Below are 7086 nucleotides of genomic sequence, written 5' to 3' on the forward strand. Positions count from 1 at the left end.
TGTCAAACATAATTAAACTACCCTAGCAAAAAATTTCTTATCATTTAATTACAAGTTCTTTTCAAACATTTGATCTCACTATTCTTCATTGTCCTCTTGTGGTTGATAGATTCCTAATTTAATCCCTTGAAATTTGTAGCTTTATGATGGACTCATAATTTTTCTAACATAGTATCAACACTTTATTCAATAAAACTTATCACATTTTTGACATTGTTGTTATTAATTTAATGCAAGATTCACATAAAAGATATCGCATTGCCCTAGCAAAAAATTTCTTATCATATAATTACAAGTTCTTGTCAAACATTTGATCACATCATTCTTCATCGTCCTCTTCTGGAAGATAAATTCCTAATTTAATCCCTTGAATTTTTTCTAACACTACCCTAGCATTGGAAGAGGTGGTCACTACTGATTTCTCCTAGGTATCTCAATTTGATGCACCCTAGAAAACTTGATTAGCTTCTCTAGCTTGTTCATTTACTCTAATAGAGAAACTACTTTGTACTTGGCTCTTGCTATGCCATTTTGGGCCAAATTTTTTCAAGGTTCTAAAGCTCCATGGTCATATATGTAAGCTTCCACACTGCTCATTCATTTTTCATTTTTAATAGATTTAGATGTGATTTCTCTTGATGACATTAAATTGGTATGTTTAGTTGTCATCCTTGTCTAGGGCTTAAAGCCCTCATTTTCCCAAGGTGATTTTTTATCGGGCTTGAATTTTGCACCTACTCATGAATATTATCAGCTTTGGTTTATTCTCTCAACTAGTTGTCTATGACATTTAAAAACTAGTATAACTCCTGACCACAGCCTATGCACCTCTCATTGGGAACCATATCAAGTTAGCTCTTCATAAAGCTTACATATTAGTAGGTCATTAAGTTGGATTTTTTCTTCAAAGTGCCTAAGGAATTTCCAATGGATTAACGATCCTATGTCAATGTCACCTTGAAGTATACCTTTCCTCATTTAGTCATGACAAGAATTTGACACAACCTTTCTCTCTAGGGCTTGGAATTTTTTCATTTCTAATGTCTACCTGTCAACTCTACATCATTTTGTATCAATATAATCTATATGTTTGTAGCTTTTTGAAAATAAATAAATTATTTTTTTACAAATTTTGGAAATTATTTTTTTCTGTATTTTAGATTGAATTCATCATTATTACCTCTAAAAGTGTACTTTCTTGTTCTAGCTCATATTAACTAGAAAACTATAATAAATGTGAGTTTCCTTGTAAAATTTGAAATTTAAATAATTTCTACTCTTTTTAATATTTATCTGAATGATTTCAACATGTTTAAATGGTGATTGCAAGGGGGAAGCCAAGGAATTTCTAGGATAGAAGACAAGGATGCTAGGAGGAAGCTAGTAAAAAGGTGTGAGTAGTAGGAGAGTTATTTTTATGCTAGTGTTATTTGTTGTCATTTTCTTGATTGTCAATAATATCAAATTACTGCATAGGTGCACACACATCCCACAACATAATTATATTATATTTGAAATATCAGTTTCTAAATTTTTGAGTTTATGAGTATAAATATTGTTTAATCTCATTATAATAACTTTGAGAAGGAAGCTCACATTCTATAATAAGGCCTTGTAAGATTTATGATGTTACCAAGCTATGTGGAATTTTATGATGTTACTTAGTTGTATGGAATTTTATGAGGTTACATGTATTTTAGGAATAGGTCGCAACCACTCATTTACTTATGGCTTAAAGAAAAATTCTTTTGATAGCCTTTAGCAGTTAAGCATTTTGCATATGTTTTTCCTCTTAGTCTCTGATATCTACGAATGCATTTGCACAAAGGAATCAAACCTAGATATATTACTCAGATTTTTCCTCTATGGATAGATTAAGAAGAGCATGCTCTTCAGTGGTATATATATATGTAATATATCAACTTAGATATTACAAGGAAGGAACATATATGCATTAGATTTTGTTTCTATTACTTTAGTTTTTTAATAAATCCTATAGTTTCTAGTAGGTTGCTCCATAGAGGATATCCAAGCCAAGTAATGCAAGGACTACATGCAACATATAGTTTCCATCATCAAAGGAAATGTATTGAAACCACTAGTTCATACACATAGAACCTTCTTTCAAGAACTACATGCAAATAATTCATATAAATATAAGTAAAATCTTAAAATATGTAGGCATGTAAAAAACTCTTCTTTGTTGACCTAAATGTAGATGACTCCTATCTATTCATAATTTCTTGAAACAACATATGAATCTCAATGATTGTACTTGAAATAGCATTATGGTAAATTAGTAGGCATTCATCAAGTTCAATTGTCTTTGTAATCAAGCACATTATTCTATTGCTTTAGCCAAAAAATATTTTATGATTTTCCCTTTCACTACAATGCATTTGCAAAGAGGCTTTTCATATGATTATCAAACATTTGGGTAGTGCCATCAATGATGAATGTCCTAATAGTTACAATCTACTTTTTCAAGTACTAAATTGGATGATATACACTGCAACAGTTTTATTTTTAACCTTCATGTTTATTAGATGATCATAATTTATAAATTTCCTTGGATATTCTTATATTTAATGTGACTAGTTTACATGAATAGTGACATTGTCTAACAGTCTATCATCTTCTCTAAAAAAAGACAATACTCCAGTTATGGATTTCCTTCTCTATGGGTTTGATTACTTTTCAAAATCAAGACATTTAATACAAGTGACACCTTCTATAATATCTTCCCATAGAAGAAATCCATCTACTATAGAGCTAGGAGTAAAATCAATGAATAGGTGAAACAGAGTAAAAGTCATGAAAATACAAATAGAGAGTATGGTGAATTGATATATCATTCACAGGGTACTAGAAATTAGATTTCAAGATAACAAATTTTCCTTATGTTAGAAAATATGTTGGAGGCTATGATCTAGAAGCTCCCTAGTATAGGTAGAAATCAAACTATGGAGCATGGAACATCAATATGTAGCAAGGATAATGGACAATGGCCAAAATATAGTTTTAAATGAGATTACCATATATATCTATATTTCTATGTTAAGAGTATACTTGAAATGCCCTGCTAGGGAACCCAATGTAAAAATACAAGATTACATCCACTAAAAATAGCAATAAATCTCCATATGGTAAGAAAGGATGGAACAATTGCAACTGTGTTCCCTAGCAGGATGTTACAATACTAGGAATTCTTCGGTCGCTAGTGCACTAGCATTCAAAAAACATCATTTGATGTTAATTATAGTCAAGAATTACATAGAGACCATGACTAGCTATAATGGCTAATCATTATCTAGCTTCATCAAAGAACATTAGGTAAAACTAAAATATCAAATTAAAGAAAGTGTAGTAAACCTTACCTTGAGGTATAAGTCAATAGCTTTATAGAGCTGATCATGGATAGGCCTGCAAGAGGATGGCACAGTTTCAACCAAATCTAGGAAAATGTTAGGTGAAACATTGGAATAGGTCCCACACTTTTGCCACATTACATACAAATGGATTGTTGCTAGTGGAGCTATGAGAACTGGCATTCCCTTCACTAAAAAGGGTGTAATTAGACTCTTCCCCCACATAACTTTGTTGAGACATGAACATAGAAACTATATGTTCCATGCTCTCTACCTCCAAAATACCCAAATTGTCAATTACATCATCATCATTCTTCAATGGCAATAATAAATCTACTACCATAGCCTAATCTAACTAGCTTGAAATTCTATTTTTAGGCTTAAAGGTGCACTCTTTGTGTGCACGCCATGCAAGGGAAAAACAAAGGAGCCTAAATAGGAAGGTAAACCTTGAAATTCCACCTATCAAATATACATTTGGAATGATAAAGGATTGATTAGAATCTAGGAAAATGAATCTAGATGTAAGTCAACTAAAATCATCAAAGGACTATAAAGCTCTATTCAAATTTCATTTTAAGTGTCTTTGTTAGAGTTATAGATCTCCATTGAATTATTTTTAACAAATTTTCTCTCATTTCAAAGAAGCAATGTGGAAATTTAATTTGCAAAGGACTTATTTCACATATAGCTTCCTTGAACAACAAGAGCCCATATAGCTTCCTTGAAACAACAAAAGCACCCACCTGTCGATGTACAGAAATAGTGCTCTACAAATAAATTTCTCAGTAATGCCTTTCCTTCTGATTGACTCTATTATCTACCTAAAATAGTCCAAAGGAAGGGTTATTAGGTCATTGATTAGATTCTCCATGTGGGTGCCCCCAAATGTGATCTCCAGGGTGCATATGGAAATAATACATGAGCTTGTTTTTTAATTGTAGAGCAGGTTAAGAGTGATATTGCTTCAATACAAGTGTTGACTATCTTGAGCCCTTGGGCTATGGGATTAAGATCCTCACAACATTGGAGGGATTCAATGGCATGGTCCCAATTCTTCAATATTGTGTCTTTGAAATATTAGTCACTTCATTTGCAAAGATTTCCTCTAGAGTAGTCCTCCATCATTTCAAAAAAGTTTGATGCACACCTGATTGCTGAGATGGTGGATGGTTCCATGTGTTTCATACAACCATAGCAATGGGCTACTATGAGCTCAAAAGTCTCTACCCCACCTAGACAATAATTCAAATGTATTTCATTGGCTTCCTTCAGCTTCTAATTCAAGTATCTGCTCATGGACACCAAAGGTAATTGTATGTAGACACATACAAAAGTTGAAATGTATTCATAACTAATATAGAATATGAAAAATATAAGGTGGCCAAGATCAATTTGTGTACCTTATGAAGATGGAAAGTGGAATCCTTAATGTAAACTACTATGTTGGTTGAGAACCTTGTAGCTTCAGACCTATGAAAACCATACCAAATTAGAAAATGCAAGAGCTATAAAAATTTACCTTTATGAAATAGAAATGGAAGTAATAGTCAATTACAAAAAAAATTTTCTAGTTAGTCTTGTAGTTTCACTCATGACTATTATAAGAAATTTTATTTTACTATTAACTAGTCTTGAATTTCCTTTCTGGTCATTGTCTTCCAAGTTTTCCACTCTCCCTTTTTGCATACCGTGCATTACCCATTGTTCACTCTTCCATTATGATTTCATGTTATTTGTTGTTTGGTTGACTTTAGTATCAACTTTACTATCTCTAAAATCTTTTCTAGTTGTGACCTATATTATTTTTCCTATCCATGTTCCACATGTCTATTATTGTGCATTTTGAGCCAAGAATCTAGGGATCAAAATAGGCAACTGCTTGCAAACATTCTTGTCTATCCACAATTAAGATTTGGATATGATTTTTTGGATTGTGAATAGCCTTTCCAACAAAAAATTCTTTTAGGTGGATGTGTTAGATCCGTGAATCAATTTACTTGTCTCTTCATTTTTTGGAGATTTGTTAAACTATAGGATAGGTGAGGTTTGTACTTGTGTACATAGTCATGTTGATCCAATTATAAGTTCAATGTTTTCTATTTGCCAAACCTATATTTACACACTAGCTTCTACTTGTTAAGTTTTTTAGTCTCTTTCTTAACTGATTTCTTATATAGTCTTTGTTCAAATCATATATGAAACCAACATTTGTGGTTTGGAAGAACTTATCTTTTACTGTATATGCAAAGCAATATTTTAGAGCTTTTGCAACATGGCCATTGAGAATAAGGACATCAGAGAAAATTTTGACATTTTCCTATCAATTTTGGAATTCTAGGAATGTGAGAATGTTTACTACAATAATATCAAGGATCATAAATTCTAGGTCTGGGAATTCCTTTGTCACCTCCTCTCTACATTTACTACGGTAGAAAATTGCATATACATAGCATCTTCTACTTTTTTTTTCTCAAAATAGCATGGTATTGATACGAATTTTAGATTTTTGCTAGCTATTTGATACAAATTTTTGTTTCTCAAAGTTCATGTGTCTTGCTATTTGATGGTACATTTCTTCAACAAATATTGTGTAAGTTTTTTTTATCTTGCTTAGAAAATTCATCAAAGAGAATTGTGGTTCCTAAGCTAAAGGGCCTTAAAACAAGTATTACAATACATATAGTAAGAGTTAATGCATGCCATTTCCATTCTTGATTATATGAATTGTAGGATTATATGCCTTCTTTGCAACCAAATCATTTGATAAAAACCAATGAAATAAATGTTCTAACTATTACTGAACTATAGGATTTGTGTGCTATGAAGATGCATGCCATTAAGGCTCATGGATATTTGAAAAGGAAACTACTAAAGGGCTCACCTAGATTAGTTAGATCATGGCCCTTGTCAAACCAGCTAAGATTTCTATAAGATAGAATGTATGCATTTGAACTCCCAAAAGATTTTGGAGTATCATGTGTCGAATTGTGAGATAGAGCTATTAGGTGACACTCTTGTTATGTTTATGGTTGCAAGATAGAATCATTTCCATGATAGAATTTATGTTTGAGCCTCTTACACCCAAAATGTTTTGGAAAATAATGTTTATAATTGCAAGATAGAACCACTAGATGACACTTCAATTATAATTGCACATATTGTTTCATCACACAATCACATATTTTGTTTGGAGTATCACACTTACAGTTTAGTTTCAATTGTAAACCTCATGCTTACAACTAATTGTCAGCATTGATAAATATATATTCTTTGGGATTTATTTCACATTGGCATTCTATTTTTTAATAGATTTCTCATTTAGCAATATTAGATTTCCAGAATTCATATCAATAAATTATTTTTTCTACGTTTGATTGTACAATGGTAATATTTTAGATGACACTATATGATCCAAAATATGACACTATATCACAATAGATTGTTGTATGTAAATGCCAAGCATATTGAATTGTCTTATTCCAAAAGCCTATCCACAAAATTTTCCTAGAGTAGTTCCTATTCCTAGCTAGCTTCCTAGGATTGGTAAAATCGTAAACAATGAAATCTCTTATTACACTTAGTCTGTAGTCCTTAGGATAATAATCTTTAGTAGCAATGATAATCATCTATTACTCTAATCTCAAACTATACAAACCTCTTAATAAATTGATGAAAATATGATTCCCTTGTTGAAAATTTTTCAAAAGGTAATGTC

The 7086-nt window shown here is 31.5% G+C and overlaps 1 pseudogene; it reads right to left on the minus strand.

Moving 5' to 3' along the window:
- Positions 1–1725: 1725 nt before the first annotated feature.
- Positions 1726–5073, minus strand: LOC149553648 (BTB/POZ domain-containing protein At5g48130-like; annotated as a pseudogene).
- Positions 5074–7086: the final 2013 nt, after the last annotated feature.

Source organism: Cupressus sempervirens, chromosome 6 (genome assembly GCF_028749045.1).
Source record: "Cupressus sempervirens isolate cs-2001-9-10 chromosome 6, ASM2874904v1, whole genome shotgun sequence".
Classification (NCBI taxonomy): Eukaryota; Viridiplantae; Streptophyta; class Pinopsida; order Cupressales; family Cupressaceae; genus Cupressus; species Cupressus sempervirens.